Source organism: Emydura macquarii, unplaced genomic scaffold (genome assembly GCF_026122565.2).
Source record: "Emydura macquarii macquarii isolate MOO-44397 ecotype Brisbane River unplaced genomic scaffold, CSIRO-AGI_Emac_v2 contig_312, whole genome shotgun sequence".
Taxonomy (NCBI): Eukaryota; Metazoa; Chordata; order Testudines; family Chelidae; genus Emydura; species Emydura macquarii.
This window is the reverse complement of record NW_027130449.1, coordinates 2,624,409-2,642,745: the sequence shown is the minus strand read 5'-3', so window position 1 is coordinate 2,642,745 and position 18,337 is coordinate 2,624,409. Positions and strand designations below refer to the sequence as shown.

Below are 18,337 nucleotides of genomic sequence, written 5' to 3'. Positions count from 1 at the left end.
CCCATCAGCATCGCACAGTGAGGCAGGTTGGATTCCCCACCACTGGACATCATGGCCTAGTCTGACCTGCTGCAGCCTCTGGTCCTCTGGCGTCCTCTTATCCTGGTCTGATTTCATCAGGCTCCCCAGTGGGACATGTCGATCCAGCAAGTGATTTATCCTTGCTAAGCCCACTGATCCCGCCTTAGCAGCCCCATCTTGGTCTCTCCAGGAGGTTTCTTTTGGTGCACGTTTGGGGCACTCTGCACAGGTGCTGAAATGTCAGGGCACTGCACCGCAAAGCTGGCATCCGTACAAAGAGCCACAAAGCAGATTGGCAGAGGGAAATGAAGGAATCAGTAGAGTGGAGAGCCCAGCTCGGCATTGATCCTGGTACAAAGGAGACGATTCTCACCATGTGTGCTGCTGCTCTGTAGACAGCTATTCTGCAAGGGCTGTGATCTATGGATACGGAGGATCTCACTGGAAGGGAATCTATCAGATTTCCCTGGGAAACATCCCAATTTAGCTGAACCTCAGCATAATCACTAACTCTTGCTGCTCCCCATTGACAAATCAAACTCAGCACATAACTTCTTTTGGTAGAAGGCTCTTTCATACCAACTGTGTCCCCATTGGCTTTACAGAATTACCGGTACAAACAGAGGCATGAAGATGATGTGTGTGGTGAAAAAGTTAAACCCTTGCTCATAAACAGGAGGGAAATCACAAAGGGTGGACAAAAAGGACAAGGTTCCCAGGGAGATTTGAATTGCTCTGGAGAGAGGATGAAGTGCAGAGTTACAGGACAGCAAGATCTGCAGAAGGGAAAGTTCTCTTGGATCATTCCCTATAGCTTGTTCAAAATGTGTCTACTTTTCTCCAAACCCATCTGCCTCGAAGCCTTTCCCACTTGTCTGAGGACTCTTTAAAGCATCCAACTCTTCTGCAGTTCCTGGAGGGCCCCTCCACCTGGATTGAAGGCCCCATGAGATAAACACTGAGGTCTCACACAACACGCCAGGCCCCAGATCTTATTCTAAATCCAGGGTCCAACTGGCCTGACAGAATGACGTTTCCTACTGGACTCGGGATGGGTTGGTGTCTTTTTTTTCCCACCAGGATCTGCTAGGCTGGAGAAGAGAGGCAAGGAAGGAAGAGAGAAGGAAATTGAGTCTTCACAAAAGGCACTTAGCGATATTCATTCAAAATTCATAGGCACAAAATTGCAGTCTGCATGGATTTGTTTCCTTTCGAAAATTACAGGAAACTACAGTCACTGAGAACGGTTATTCAAAGAGCCACTTTAGATGATTAGGCTTGCGGGAGGCTGTACTTACATACGCAGCCCCGATATAACCAGGCTCATTCTGAAGCAGGGAGGTGAGGCCATGGGAAGAGAAAGCTGGAGGAACATCAGTAAGTGTAACGACTTGGCAGGACGGCTCTGATTGAAGAGGCAAAGGGGTTGAGTCCAGTGCTATTCTTGCAGTCACAGCTGGGTTTTTTTTCATTAACTCTCCCCAGGCTGTAAGGATGACAGGCTGGGTGGAAGGGCGCAGACTGCAGAGGGGACAATGTGTTTCAGTACCATTTCCCAGAGAAGCTTTCTTTGGGAAAGCAGACCATGTGCCTCTGTTTCTCCTTTTTCGCATGCTCAAGATTGCTCAGCCCCCAAAATCTCCTCATGTCTGGGAGGACTTTAGGGGAATCTGAGAGTTCACACCAGGATACACAAGCCAACGTATACATTCGTCTGCCTTCACACAAATGCACCATGCATTCACCAGAACCATGCACTGAGACACAGTGCCCTTATCATCCTACCATACATGGGGTGTATCAGATCCCCACATCAATCATGTCAGAAAGAAAGAAAGAAAGAAAGAAAGAAAGAAGTTCTTCCTGCCTTCCTGGCTTAAGGGTCAGTGGTGAGACAGTTGGGGTGGGATCCACACCGTGTCCTAGTACCTAACTTTTAGGCGCCTACAAAAGGCCAGGACCAACACTGCGCTCCACCAAGCCGGCATTAAGTCCCTAGGCAGTGGGTGAGTGCAGCGCTCGAGAAGTGCCAGATCACAAGAACCAGAGACACCACGAGATGCTGTCCCAGCTCCCACGGCATTCCAGCACAACTCAAATGTTGCATCTAGGCTCCTCTGCGATGAATGGGGAGAGACAGGCATCGTAGACTGTGAGCCACCCAGCTAGGCAGGGAACTGCCTAAGCTAACCAGTGGGAGATGCCAACCAGAGGCGGGGGTGCTAAGCCCTGATTCTCTCACAGAGATCGGCACCTAAGTCCGGGCTGCAGGGAGGCACCTAGCTCTGGAGAAAGAGGGGCATTCGGCCACCTAAGTTGTGTGCGGGGCCTGAAGCAGAACAGCTGGTAGACCCTCCCTCCCTGGGGCATGGGGGAACCCCAGTTCAAGTCCCCTCCCTGCCAGAGGGGCAGAAGGGATGTGAACAGACATTGACCGCCTCTCAGGTGATGGCCCTAACCACTAAGCTACAGAGTCGTTCTAACTAGTGCTCTGGCTCAGTAATAATTGAGTAGTCCATTGGGTAATTAAAGAGAAACAACTTCAATAGGGGAGATGAGGCCATCCTATCACAGACTATTGCACAGCCCAGTAGCTAGAGGACTCAACCGAGAGGCAGCAGAGCCCTGTTTAATTCCTTTTTCCCTCTCAGGAGGAGAGGGGGACTTGAACTGGGGTCTCCCACTGCCTAACCGCGAAAGATTCTGAGTGAGGGTCTCCTTATCCCCACCAGCTGTTTTGTGTGGACTCACATGAGGGACCGATCCAGCAGGTAGCCTCTGAGGATGCTTACCGGAGCGATCCCCACACAGGACGTAGGTCGCCGAGCGCCAGTCTCTCCTGGCTTGTGAATCATACCGGCGCTTAGACAGGAGTTGGGCGTCCGGGTGACTAGACAGCAGCACACAGGCCCAGAGGCAGAAACATAGGCACCTAGGGAACTGTTACAGCAAAAACTCAGCCACTGAGCGAGTTCAGGGGCCTCCAAGGGTCACCAGCAGCTGAGAGGGAGTTTTGTGGATCACAGTGATGCCCAAAACCCAGGATTAAGCACCTGAGTACCTTTAGGGGTCAAAGCCTTGCAAACGGCCTGAGCTACTGAAGTATGGCAATCTTGTCATATAAATAGACTCTGTGCACCACATGCATCGAGAGAGAGAGAAACCTCCTAGCTTCTTATCAAAGGGCTTTCTCATTTGCTTTTGAAATATTTACATAGACTATGTTGCATTGCACAGGGCAGGATTGCCAGGCACTGGCCAAGCCAGTAGCAACTCTGCCTCTCTTGTGTCCCCCTCACACCAATGTCCCCAGCCCAGACAGATCCATTGTCCATCACATTGAGTCTCATTATCCTAGGGTTTCACCCTTTGCTTGACTCTTGTCCGCTTTGGGCTTGGTGCATGATTCCGGCTGAATTGATTCCTGGTTTTATTTTTTAATGGGAAATGCTTAGAAGCGAAAAAAAAAGGAACAAATGAACAAGTGAGCCCCCATCACAGCCGGCTTCCAAAAACCTGTCGTGCATTCACAAGTCGATCAAGGTGTTTGCAAATATTTGTACACAAGCAGACTTCCCATATGCAGGCATGTGGGGTGAGCGTGGGCAGCTGCGAATGCACTGCTTGGCAAAGATCCTACAGGCGCTCCTGCAGCAATGAGGGCCCCAGATCAAGGTGCGTTTGACCTCTGTCAATGTCTGCACCTGGTTATCAATTCTACAATTGGCCGCTTTCTCTTTAAACACCCCCCTAATGCAAACACCCTCCTTCCGCATCCAACATTGAGGAAGGCTGGACCTGATTTTAGCTTCCAGCCCCTGTCTTTGTGAATGGGTTTGTGATCAGTTGTCAAACCTAAGGGCACTGTGTGGAGCTGACTCAGCCTGGTAACCGAACAGGTGAGTCTCATTACCTCTATTCAGGGAAAGGAAAAAAGGTGGAGTGGGTGGGATTTACAAGGGGGACTTAGGTGCCTAGCTACCATTTCAGGGGTTTAAGTCCAACATTTAGGTGCCACTGGCATTCACAATGCCCTTGCTCACTGTCACCCAACCCTGTGGGCGTCTGAAGTCCGTAGGTGCCTACATTTTAACACTTCCACGGTTAAAGTCCCCAAGGTTCTTACATTGCGCTCATTACATGCACTCAGCTGCCCAAGTCCTGACAATGGCTGTCCAGCATTTAACTCACACCAAAGCTCTTCTGTCCACATAGCTTAAGTCGGAAAGGAGTTGACTGCCGAGCACATTGCAGCCCAGATCTCAGCTGGGGCTTCTAGGTGCTGCATTAGTATAAATCCCTGAAAAATAAGGCAAAGATAAGTCCCAATTTTCCATTCGCAGTACTTTTGGGCCAAGCTTTACAGCACACGTTTGTCTAATTGCTTCGGGCACAAATTTTGCTGCTTATTTTTTTAATTGTTTTATTTTCATGTTCATTAGTATTTTGCAAAACTTTACATGTTCTGAAGTCCACTGCTGAGAAGCTGTTGGCAAATCCCAAGTAGATCTGAGAATAACCTAAGTGCCACGTTCTCTTCCCTTACATTGGGAAAAGCTGCTTATCAGCTTTGGAGAAGAGAGGCCACGGCTCCTTATCCATGCTGAAATCTTATCTAAACTGGTTCAGGTGGCATGGCTGTAAGAGAGAATTAATTAAAGAAGAGACAGGTGAAATGCTGACATTATTATTGCTTAAATGTCCTGAACCTTTTATATTTTTGTAATGCCGATGACACACAACAAAAGGGAAATCAGCTTTTCCAGATTATCTTCAACATGCACGCACAAACTTGAGCCTTCTCATCCCACCACAATAAATCTTATTTAACTGGTTCCATTGGCAAGACAGAGAAATAATTAAGGTAAAGGTGGTTGAAATGTTGATGTTATTACTGTAATGCAACAGCCTGTTTAGTTTCTCTGCCGATGAAATGCAACCGGGGGGAAATCTGTTTTAAAGATTACCTCCCAGAGATGCAAATTGGGGAACGGAAACCATGTAGTCAGGAAGAAATAATCTCAAACTAGGAAACATTTCAGAGTCTGTGACAGTCTCTTAGGGGCTTTTAAGACCACAATTTACCTTTTGACTGCATTCTATTTTCTCTAAAATCCTTTATTTCCCTCTTATTTATTGACTGGAGACACAGCACAAAAACTAGAAAGTGATTCTCCAGCCACTGGTCTTATAAATCCATAGAAGAAAATTATCCTCAAGAGGATTTTTTTTTCTCCCCTGGTTTTTAGCACTCTCTATGAACCAGGCTTTAATTGAATCACTTTACCTTGAAGGGGCCTTGAACTGGAGGGTGTTAAATATGGCACTATCTATGTGGTAGAGGCCCTCATTGGAGATGGGGAAGCTGCAGTGATAATGCACTGGGCTTTGCTTCACGTTGAGCAAGTGCATTTAAATTCAGGCCACAACTGAAACGAATTTGGCAGGACTCAGCTTGCTCATCTGCATGGAGACCCCATCTCACTGAGCACTTTGTAGCAGTGTGCAGTTAAACCTTTCTTCCCAATTGCAGTGACCCACGCGTCTCTGTGAAGACTGCCCCCTGGACCTCTGAATAAAAAAACCATGTCTTTATTGCTTGAGCTGAAAGACCCAGGCCGTTCAACTTGGAGGAAGCAGCAGACTCATAAGCCTTTCTACATGGTCTCACCACTGGAGGGGGACAACATTTGTACAACGGGAACGTGGCATGTGTCTGTCTATACATGTTCTTGTATTGGATCTCATCACAAGAGTAACCGAGCCTCTTTCTTGCACACTTGCACAAGAAACATTTACACCACAAGGAGGTATGGATGTACTTCAGGAAGACCCTTCCCAGGATGATCATCCAAGACAGGGCTTCCCAGCCACTGCTAAGAGAACCGGGACTGAAGCGATTCTGCTTCCATGCCATCGGATACTGCTGCTTAGTCCCCATCACAAGACAGAAACGTTGACACTCGAGGCTATGTTGGTACGTGGATAAGAGGCCTCTATGGTGCTGCAGAGAGCAATGGTGGGGTGTCAGTTGAGGGCGCTCTTCCCTGAGTTGGCTGTGTCCATGTATAGATGGGCGCTAGGCTGCTGGAGGCAAATCAGTAATAAAGTTGAGGTCCCGACCCCTTGTGATAGCCAAAGACCATACAGAACTTCCTGAAACAGTCCCGATGTTAAACCTATGCCCTGACCAAAGTCCAGGACAAGGAAGTGCCTTCGCCTGGTAAAAATGCCTTGTGCGGCTTCTTCACTTTTTATTCCTAAACTGTTGTCTAGTATTGCCCTGTACTGTGGAGCAGCTGCTGTGTTTCCCCTCAGAGGTGGCTAGGATGGTAGGTGAAATGATCCTTCGTACAGTTTTCAAAGCCGTTATCGTGTTATTTTGCTGCTGGTGCGTGACTGGTCACGCTCCCTGTCTCTGTGCTCTGCAGTACAGCCACCTTCCCCCTCCAGCCCCTTTGAACTCACTGGGTACCTCTCTTCCTGGCCACCCATGCTCCTGGGCGTGCTTTAGCCATCACTGGCGCTGAGGCCACTCCAAACTGCACAGTAGATCACAATGAAGACAGCTGACGTTTGCAGCAGCTCTGGCTGCATGACTCCTTGCCCTCTCTCTAACGGAGCATTCAAACCTTACTCTCTCATGCACCCGCTTTCCCTGTGCTCGTTCATCCTGCTCAGCTCTGTACCCTCTCCATCTCTCTCCTCAGTCACTCTCTGCAGACGCTCCCTGTGGTAGACTATACGGTCACCTGCACCAACTCGTAGGATTTGCCTGACTAGACTGTAACCTGCTGAGACGTGTCTGTGACACCCATGGGAACATCAGGTTCACTCTCTGCAGAGAAATAATGTGATTGGCAACAAGCAACAGTGGAAGTTTAGATGAAAGAAGAATGTGGGTGTATCCAGCTGAAAGTAGGGTGCTGTAAGGACCTGGTGGGATGGTCCCCATTGCTAGAACCTAGAAATCAGAGAGGGAAGAGAGCTTTTTAGGCCATCTAGTTCATTCTCTAGCTGGTGCGTGATTATTCCATCATGTTCATATCCTGGTTTTTTGTCCTGTTTTAAATATTCCAAGGGATAGGTTCTCCACCATTTCCCTGGAGAGACAACTTCACAGCCTGATCCAACTCAAAGTCAGTCATGCTCATCTTAAATTCTCCCCTTTCTTAGCTTCACCTTGCTTGGCCTGTTTCACACTAAACAATTCCTCTGCTTTGGTGCTGCCATCCTTCAGCTGCTTGCAGGCTGTTATCCTGTCCTCCCAAACCTCCCCTTAGCCAGGCTAGCTGAATTTAGCTCTTTTTCATCTTTCCTCCTCAGTCAATTCCTGCAGCCTCCTGATAATATTTTCTTGCTCTTGTCTGAACTCTCATGCGCTTGTCAATATCTTGCTGGTTAGTTTCAAAGACAGTGCTAAAAAAAAATAAAATCTGTGTAGAGCAATAGGCCAGCTGATCTGCCCTGTCCAACTGAGATGTCAGGTTTGCGTGAGCAGTGAAGATTGAGCCGTGTGTCCAAACTCCTCCTCCTCCTCCCTGATTCAGCCTCATTGACGTCACCAAGAGCTTCGTGCGCTGCAGAAAGGCCCATAGAAAAGATGCTCAGAATAGTTTGGATGCAAAGGACCTTCTGTCAACTGGTCCCTGGCCCCTGCTGCCTCGCTCCCTAACCGTCCCCTCATTTGTGCCCTTCTGCCTCTGGATCGTGGGCATGTGTTTGAGACAGGTTGGGTTCCGAAGGCCGTGTGAGCGCAGTTCGCATCAATGCCACCAGCCCTTCCCAGAACAATGTTTTTTAAAAGGCATATGTAGCTCATGGAGTGCTCTGCCCCTGCACCACTCCACCTCTGTTCCATCCAGGTTCCCAGCCTCTTCCTCCCGCTCTCTGGCTACTCCCACAGTCCCAATCGTGCCCTCCTCCACGACCCCCTGGGCATGGTCTGACTTCCCTGCTCTCCTCCACAAGGCCCTTACTCTGCTTGCGTTGGGAGGGACTCCCTTGTGTCATGCTGCTTACAGTGCATGTGGCTAGCGTGGTATAAATCTGAGCCAAAGCCCACTGAAGTCAGGGACATCTTTCCATGGTCTTCACTGGCCTTTGGATCAGGCGTTGAGAGCTAGTGAAACCTGAAAACCCAGTGATAGTAAATAGGACTTGCACGAGTGGCATTTGAAGACCTGAGCTGTAGCCCTGCAGACACAAGCCCCTTAATGAGACACATCACGGCCCCACTACACAATCTAGCCTGCTCATGACAATGGCGCTAAAAGACTATTAGAAGAACTATGGGAATATTTAACTAAAAACAATTTCTAGGCGAGATTGGTTATAATTACTAATTACATCCGGTTATAATGATCTCTCTTTGCAATCCCATACCTGACACACAGAATAGCTCTGGTTCCTCCTAACAATTAACAGCCAAAGTCTTTTATGATACACTGGGTGATTAGATTGCAATTGCAGCCTCTGTGGAAAATTCTGACTTATTAAAGAAAGGCTGATATTTACAGAAGAAAGTTGTGATCAAATTAGGCTAAAATTAACTAGACTAAATTAAAACTAGCACTTTTCCCCATCCATTTCTCTTTCTTTTCTCCAACAATGTTGCCTCTGGGTTTATTCTGAATACTTTCTACTGGTTGCCTTGGTTTACTGGACAAGAGCTACAGAAGCGATGGCGAATCTTTCTCAGCTTTGATTCACCCTTGTTTAGTTAGACTAATCAACGTTCACCTTTCACTCCCAGTCAGCTCCCTCATTGGCTTTCCTCAGCTAACTCATCAGCTGTTAAGATCCAGAGTCACAAAGCTACAGGACAGTATCCACACCCTTATTCTGTCCTGAGCCTTCATAAACCCCCTCATTCTGTTCATCCTTAGCTTCAATTAACCTCTTAAAGACTCTGGCTGCAAAGGGCCAGCTCAAGGTTTAGGCACCACTTAATTCCTATTTAACACTTCAATAGTGCACAGGTCTTGCGTTCACACTTTACACAGGAGGGAATTTCACCCAGTAACATCTACAATCACAGCAGGTTAGGATAACAGAAGTGCAATCAATGCTCATGTGTCAGGGTACAAATCGAGCACCAGTGCAGGGCTAGGAAGAAATTTCCCACTATGGAGCTAGAATTAACATGATGAGGTGCAATGTGGAGATTTTATACTAGTTTTCACGCCGACACCAACTTGCACTTCTTGGTGCCCAAAGAAAATCACCTCCCCAGGAGAGAAAGGGCTCTCATGCAATGGTCTGCAAAGAGAGTTAAGGACGGGCAGTGATGTCTAATGGTTAGAGCACAAAGGCACTGAGATCTGGGGTTTATTGGTGACTGTGCAAGTGGCTCATATATGATGTGTCAACTAGACAAGAACGCAGTTTGATGTACCATCTTTTAAGGTTTGTTTTCCCAAAGTTCACACAATCTTTATTAGCAGTTTATTAATATGCAACCCTACAATAACAAACCTGTGTGTGCAGCCTAACCTTCCTGAACAACCCTGCATTTAGTACCTAGAGTGCATGTAAAACAAACTAACAAAACAGATTTCACTACCAAATGACTGGTCAAGTCTCTATGCCGGGTGTCCAGGGTCGGTAGTACTAGTCCCCTAGGATTAGACTAAGTGGCCACTAGGTATCACAAATGCATTAGGCAGATGGAACAGATAATGGCATTTATCTGGCTGCCTTGTACATTATTTTTGCCAAGACATTTTTGCGTCCAAGGAAAAAAACCCAAAACTTTTTGACTGAAATGAAAATTTTTGCAGAAAATGTTTGTTTTGGTCAAAATTTTTTGTTTTTTTCTCTTTTTAATAAACAACTGAAGACTTTTCGGTTGTAGGGTTTTTGTCTTTACCTTATTTCTCTTCTTTTTTTCCTTTCCTTCCCCTTTTCCAGTGGAGGAAAAAAAAAGGGGGGGGGGAGGGGATAATAGAAATGAACCAGCTCTTCTGAACTGGTACTTTAAGTGATTCCACAACAGTCAAGTAAGACTTAAATGAGACTAATCTTAGCAGACCTGGGGTTATTGGGACTGTACCTTAAGGACTAAGATTCATAGCACCTCATCCAGACACTCTTTCTGGGATGCTGAGTCCCAATACCACATCTTCTCGCCAAGCTAAAATTAATATTGGCGGCTGAGCATCCCAGACCGAGAGGCTGGACGGGACTTGGTGAAGCTCTTGTTGTTACACACAACCAGTTGGAATTGGACACAGAACAAAGCAGATCACTTACAAGAACCGTAAGCAGTGAGTGATCACTGAGTACCACAGATCTCTCATCCGGATACACTGGCTGAAATCCTGGCCCTATTGAAGTCAGTGGCAAAACTCCACATTGACTTCAATGGGGCCAGAATGACATCTGTTCTAAATAGGGGTGAATCAGAGTGGAGCCTACACAAAGGCATCCCTGCAAAAGGAACAGCTAGATGGGTTAATAATGACCCATACCAAGCACCAGACTGAAATGCCTTTGAAATGAATCTCTGTTATGAGTATGAACCTCTTGGAAAGAATAAATTTACAGTGGCATCAAAATGGTTAAAGCAGCAGTGAGGTGACCTGGTCACTTATTTACCCCAATGCAGCTTTTGCTGTGCCCCACATCCCAGTTTCTTTCTCAGCCGGCAGACCCCTGGCAAGACCAGTGAAAGGGGCAGACGTCCAAGAGGGCTGCAAATCACAGTTGACAGGTTTCCCTTTCTCATAAAAATCACATCTGTCAATCTTTCACAGCCAAACCAGAGTGCCCTGTAACTTCAGAGGGAAGGTGTCTCCCTATCCTGCTCAAAACTGTAGAAACGTTCCCGTTTTTTGTTGCCAGAAACAGCCAAATCCCCATGACAGCTAAGCCGTCTGCCACAGAGAAACCTCCGGCTGTCTTGTTTTCAGTCCTCTTTGCCTTTTGCATTTCCTATTTCCCACTTTTCCTCACTGATCTTTTTCTTTCTTGATTTGTTCTCTTGCTTTTCTTTCCTTCACATTTAGAGGGGATTTTTCCTCTTCTGCTTTCCCCGTCTGTATCTACTTCTCTGTCTGATGCCAGAGGAGCTCATCTATCTATTGACCAATCAATCCATCGATTGATCTGTCTATCCCTCTAACAAGACCATTCCCCACTCCCTTCTGCTCGAAGTTTTGCCTGACTAATGTGGAATAACTTAAAAGACCAGGAGCCAAAATCCCAAAACCAGAAGGGATGTTAACCATCTTTCAAAGGACTGGCTTATCCTGTGTAGTAGTTGTTGAAAGCAGATGGTAATTCCAGGATCAGCTCCTTGCGTGTGCGAGGCAGCCCCTTGCAGGAAAAGGGACATATTGGAGTTGATATCGAGTAATAGTAGAAATATATTGTACTTGCATAGAGTCACATTGCATTATGTCTACTTACATTGAATAGAGCTTTACTCCTCATGTAGTCTCACTGAAATCAGCGGCAAATTATCACTGTTATCTGGCTTGGTGACCTTTTGTTATTGACGTTTTTGTAGAAATCATTGTCAGAATTTTTCATTTCTCAAAAAAACACAGTTTTCAATCCGTACATATGAATTTTGGTGAATGAAAACTATTTCAATCTGAATTTCTAAAACAATAAAAGTGTTGCCAGAAAATTGGTGTGAAACAGATCCTGCGATTCAAAGCCTGCAATACAGAAACAACTTTAAATATTTTTATCAAATCAGTTTCCCATTTTTCATCTGGCTCTCGCAGTAGCACATTGCATTTGGCAGATATTAAAGAGTTAACTGAGCTAGAGTAAATAAGCACAAGTTGGCGACAGCTTAATCCTTCTGCCATTGTAATAAGTCACGTTTTCATCATGCATTCCTGTTCTTTCTGCCACTGCTCTGACCTCTCAGCATTGCTCAACACCCTGTTCCCAGTTAGGGTCCCCAGTAGGTCTTCATGGTGCATTGTCAGGCTTAATTGCTTTCTTCATTGCTCTATAAGGTGTATCATTCAGCAAGCCAGGGTGAGTAGAGAACAGAAGGGCAGAGAAATCAGTGTATTCAATCCTGGTTTCTTTACAATAAACATGGAGCCTGGCACTCCCAACAAATTCATAGATGTTTGACCGCTTCCCTACAGACTGGCTTGGTACCTAGAATGGAGGAAAAGCTGAGTACCCAATAGTTGCGTTGGGCACTTTCCATCAGGAACTGAGCTCATGGTTAAGTCTGAGTTGGCCGAGGACAGGAATAATTTTGAGCCAATTATTGACTTGTGTGATGGTGGCGGCTCGATTATTGACTTGTGTGGGGGTGGCGACTCACAATATCGTGTCGCACTCAAAGGAATTCTGCACCATTCTGAGCAGACAGATTTCTCTGAGGCCTTACAGAGAGATGCCGCTATGGCACCGAGAGCTGAGATTCAGGGCAGCTTCGAGATCCAGAGTAGTGACTGCTGGTGTGTCCGGAAAACTCAGGCTGAGGGATATGTTGTGCTATTGAGTAACCAGTAATTCCAAAACCCAGCAGGGGTTGAGTCTGGACACGACGTGAGGTCTATGTAACCTACTGTATTTGGGCTGGAGTAGGGACTGAGCTCATTCACAGCCCATGATATAAAAAAGTATATAACTGTGCGTGTGTGCATGTAAAAACATTAGTATGTGTTACACGTCCCCCTGTGTTCTTGATCCACAGAGGATCTGAGTCTCAGCTCTAGATGTAGAGACTCATTCGTACATCCCTGGTGTGTTGGCCAAAATGGCAGCTGTCACACACGTTAACATTTATCCATCCTCTTCCCATAGCACCGATCACTGTCGTTTCTAGGTGCTAGGTAGATGAATTCATAAGGTGAGATAGAAGGGACACTCTGAGCAAGCCATTCATGCCAGCTCTAGCGGAGATATCCATAACTGCTAAATAATCCTGCGCGGTTGTGAAAAGACTCCGTGTAAAGTGCCACACCTCAGATCTCTCTCCTGTCAAGGGGCCTCAGGCGTGTCAATGCCAAGATTCCACACAATTCTGGTGTCCTCTCACTTGCATTGGTGAAAATTATCTCCATCAGAAATAGACAATCATGACACTGATGTTACTGACAGAGCCATTTACAGTAAAGGAATGAATCCCAGGGCTTTTGGTGGGCCTGTTTAAAGGTGCTCTGTGTGTGTGTGTGTTGTCAGGCAAAGAATTTAAAACGCTAGAAGAATTCCTAGGAATTTTCTTTCCTGGAAGAAACTGGGGGAGGCATGTTTTTTTCAGTTAGTTCTTTGACTCGCTGAGTTGTGCTTCTCCCCTCACTAGACCTAGACCTGCATTAAAAAAGCCACGGCTCAGGCACTAGGCTCAGAATAACCTGTTTGTTGTGAATCATGCAGTGTCTGAGACGCTGGTGGGGGACGGGCTGAGCTAGTATAGTGAATCCATGGCTGCATACATCCAGTGCAGCCATCAGCTATTCTGCAATGTGACTGCCTGGCTAGGAAGGAGGAATTGGAGCATCATCTACAAATATGTGAAGGGTGTAAACAATCAGAGGGAAGAGGAATTATGTAGGAGGAATGGCTCGGAGTAATAGTAGAAGATTGAGAAAAAGGAAATGGAGGATGAGTATTGGGAAATATTTCATAATGGGGAGATCTTTCAGGGTGCAATGTCAAGGGTGTGGGATTGAAAGTCAGGGCTCCTAGATTCTATTCTCAACTCTGCTACTGACATTCACTGGGTGACCTAGGATGAGTCACTCCATGTCTCTGTGATTACCCTTTCCCCTCTGGTTAAATAGAGACAATGCTAGTGACCCCCTTTCAAAAGTGCTTGGAGGTTCCCAGGTGGAAATTGCTCTACCAAGAGTTGCTGTGAGGCTGTGGGACAGTTTTCTAAGGGAAGTGGTGGAGTCCCCATTACTTGACTCATTTAAAACTAGATCAAACAAAGCAATGGTGAATACTCTTGCAAACAGTCCTGCTCTGATTCGGGAGATGGCAAAGTGATGGAGAAGAAGGCTCTGAGCAGTTTATTGCATCTCTAAGTTCCACAATCTGTTTCTACAGTCACTTTTAGAGCTGCCTGAAATGTTTAATATTTGGCAATTTCAGCAGAAAAGAATAATTATTAAAAAAGTGAACAATTAGCAATAAATTATTTGACAGATTTAGCTTCATTTTTTGCCTGTGGCATAGCATTGAGTCAACTGCAATTTTCTTGATCTTATTTCTTGTTTGAATGGATCAAAATATCATTGTTGGCATTCTTTACTCTACGAGGGGTTGGCAATATTCAGAATTGAAACTGTGCTGTTTCCTTTATGACTGGTCGGACAAGACAATGGTGTTTTTCTCATTGCATCACTGGATTGGCTCGCCAGCATTTTTGCCAAGAATCCTTCCATGTGGAAAAGTAGACTTCCATTCCCACAAAGGCTTGAATTCCCAAGTGTACCAGTTGGATTTATATGGTTTTAGAAGGTGCTTGGATCTGAGGGAGATGAGCACAGCAACAGTCTCCCGCTAGTGGTTAGACTGAGTTTAGAGATTTACGGATTTAGTGTTTTACTTCTAGTGTTTGGGCTCTGTTAATTCAGATCTGTTAATTCAGATTATTAACAGATAATTCTGTTAATTCAGATCTGTTAATTCAGAGAAGATAGCCAACTCATCAACCTCTACACAAAATCTAGCCACTAACGCGGGACAAAGATGTACTCTGTCTTAGCTTAGGTTACGTAATGGACACTTAGATCAGAAAGGATCTCATTTCATATAGGCTGATCCTGGTCATCAAAAGAAAATTACTGCCCACCAGTTTAGAGCTAGCAGCCCAGAGGTGGAGAGCTCTATAATCTATTACCAGACCGCTGAACTGTGGATTCTCAAGATGGGGAGCATGGGGTATAAGGTCCCAAATGGGTTTCACTGGGTCCTGGCCATCATCCCTTGCTGTATGGATAGATGAGAGGGCACTAGAACCTTTGTTCTGTTATAGAGGGTCAGGCTATGGCACAGGTTAAGAACTCCTGCTCTAAACCATCTAGACCACTTTCTAATCTGCTTGCCAGACCTTTGCTGCAATCCATCCACTAACGAGAGAGACTGTTTTTAGGGATACAAAATCTCCCACTAGGCCATGCCTCCAACATGCATTCAACAGCACTGTTCCTTCCTCATGTCACACTTGCCACGCTGCCACTTCACCCTCCTTAGCATGAAAATAATGGGGTGGTGGTGAAAGAAATCATAATAATTCCAGGGGAAAAATATCCCAAAATTCCCAAGGGAGCAGGGAGTGGGAGGAAGAATCAAAAAAGTTGTACATTCTATCAGAAATCACAAACTCTCTGACACACAACCTCATTAGTGATGCTGATCCCCTGACACACAGCTGTAATTTACAGGCATCATTAGCCCACGCTGGAGACAGAGGCAATGAGAAAGAGAGAGAATGTCCCATTTTCTGCACCTCCTGCGTGCCGTACGGCTCCCTTAGAATAAAAATAATTAGCCAGAGCAGCTCAGCAATGATTGGCAGACTACAAGCTTCATGTTGAAATGCTATCATATCCCCCAAGTCTTTGAGAGAGAGAGAGAGAGAGAAACTTTCTAGAAAGGCAGGCTGAGAACTAGTGTGGCTCTGAGGCCATGTCTACACTACAAACTTTGGTTGACCTAACTTATGTCAGCATACAGTAAATATATCACATGAGCGTGTGCATACTTGATTGCTTGTGTCAGTGCTGTGCATACTCACCATAGGTAGGTGTCCTAGTGTGCCATGAGCCACCCTCCAGCACAATGCCTTTTGGAAAATTTTCAAACTCTGTTGTGGGATAGAAAGGAGAAGGGCAAATATAATATCTGTCTTTAAAAAGAGGACCACAGAATCATAGACCAGTCATCTTAACTTCGATACCTGGAAAGATACTGGAACAAATGATTACACAATCATTTTGTAATCACCCAGAGGATAATAAGGTTGTAGGTGTAGCCAACATGGATTTGTCAAGAAAAAATCATGACCAACCAATCTAACTTCCTTCTTTGACAAGATTTCTGACCTACTGGGTAGGAGCAAGCAGTAGGCATGATATATCTTGAGTTTAGTAAGGCTTTTGACACAGTCCCACATGACATTCTTATAAGGAAACTAGGGAAATGTTATCTAGATGAAATTACTATAAGATCGGTGCAAAACTGGTTGAAAGACCCTACTCAAAGAGTAATTATCAGTGGCTTGCTGATAACTGGTCAGACTGGTAGGATGTATCTAGTGGGGTCCCACAGAGGTCAGTCCTGGATCTGATACTATTCAATATATTCATTCATGCCTTGCCTAATGGAGTGGAGAGTATGCTTATAACATTTGCAGATGACACAGAGTCGGGAGGGGTTGCCACACTTTGTTAGACAGGATTAGAATTCAAAATGACCTGGACAAAATGGAGAATTGGTCTCAATTCAATGAGGTGAAATTCAATAAAGACAAGTGCAAAGCTGGAGTGGAGGGAAACAATCCCATAGTTGGGACCCTCCTTCCAGATGATGTCATAGTTTCCTCTCGCACTGAAGATACCTCTACAGAGGAAGGACCTCAGTTATTAGGAAGAGACAGGCAACAGTAATGGGGGATTCGACTATTAGAAATATAGATAGTTGGGTTTATTATGACTGGGAGACCCTCATGGATAATTGCCTGCCACGAGCAGAGATTGTGGGCCTCTTGAGACATCTAGACAGAGTTATGTGCAGTGCTGGGAAGGAACCAGTGGTTGTGGTTCATATAGGAACAAATGCCATAGGGAAAGGTAAAAGAGAGGTCCTGGAGGCCAAATTTAGTCTATTATGTAAGAGATTAAACTCCAGAACCTCCGTGGAAGCATTCTCTGTATGCTTCCAATTCCTGTGCAGGGGCAGTTAGACAGGCAGAACTGCAGGGTCTCAGTGGATGAGAGGATGGTGTTCGGAGGAGGGATTTAGGTTTATTAGGAAGTGGGGAAGCTTTTGAAGATGGAGGAGCCTCTACAGGAGGAGCCTACACAGGAAGGTTAGGCCTCATCTAAACCAAAATGGATAAACCAGATTTCTAGTCTGTAAAATTAAAAAGTTTGAACTACAGTTTTGCAACTTGGCTTTCCCCCTCCTCTTAGTTTAAAAACTGCTTTACAGACAGACACATCCCTTAGGGGAGGATTTATTAAAGGGGATACTCTATATCCTCGAGGATAGACATTGATAAAGGACAGGTAGGAACTGAAGTGAAACAATCAAAAGAAAAAGAGTCCCATTCAATTACCTTGCATGAAGTCAGACAACTAAATATTGACATATTTTATAAGTCTTTGTATACAAATGCAAGACAATACTAACATACTAAATACTAAGATGGATGAACCTGAGTGCCTGGTATTAAATGAGGATATTGTTATAATTGGCATCACAGGAACTTGGTGGAACAATAATGGTCAATGGGACACTGTAATACCAAGGTACAAAATATACAAGATTGACAGAGTAGGTCGTGCTGGTGGGAGGGCAGCACTGTATGTGAAAGGAAGTATAAAGTCAAATATAGTAAAAATCTTGAATGCATCAAACTGTACCATAGAATCCCTATGGATAGAAATTCCATGCTTGAATAATAGGAGTACAACAGTAGGAATATCCTACCAACCACCTGACCAGGATGGTGACGGTGATAGTGAAATGCCCAGGGAGATTAGAGAGGCTGCGAAAATAGAAAACTCAGTAATAACAGGGGGATTCAACTATCCCCATATTGACATGTTGACATGTTATTTAAGGATGGGATGTGGAGACAAAATTTCTAGAAATGACTAATGACTGTTTCTTGGAGCAACTAATCCTAGAACCCACAAGGGGAGAGGCAATTCTTGACTGAATAATAAGTGGCGCAGAGTTTCTGGTCAAAGAGGTGAATATAGCTGAACTGCTCAATAATAACTGTAATTTAACTTTACATCCGTGTAGAAGGGAAAATACCAAAGAAACCCACCACAGAAGCATTTAACTTAAAAAGGGGGAACTACACAAACATGAGGAGGCTAATTAAATGTCAATTAAAAGGAACAGTCACAAGAGTGAAATGCCTGCAAGCTGCATGGAAACTTTTTAAAAACACCATAATCGAGGCTCAAATTATAGGTATACCCAAATTAAAAATAAACAGGAAGAGGTCCAAATAACCAACAGACTAAAAGAAGTGGTTAGAGGCAAAAAGGCATCCTTTAAAAATTGGAAGTCAAATTCTACTCAGGAAAATAAAAAGGAGCATAAACTCTGGCAAGTCAAGTGTAAAAGTATAATTAGGCAGGCCAAAAAATTT

General features: G+C 45.1%; 1 protein-coding gene and 1 long non-coding RNA gene across 2 annotated transcripts in view; both read left to right on the top strand.

Annotated features, from left to right (window-relative positions):
- The window catches only part of KIRREL3 (kirre like nephrin family adhesion molecule 3), a 236,664-nt gene that overhangs the window by 41,744 nt on the left and 176,583 nt on the right, over window positions 1-18,337 (top strand). The gene's annotated exons all lie outside the window — the stretch shown is intronic.
- On the top strand, window positions 4,777-6,366 carry LOC137163431 (uncharacterized). Its single transcript, XR_010922718.1, has 2 exons — window positions 4,777-4,885; window positions 5,555-6,366. It is a non-coding gene; the product is annotated as an uncharacterized lncRNA (long non-coding RNA).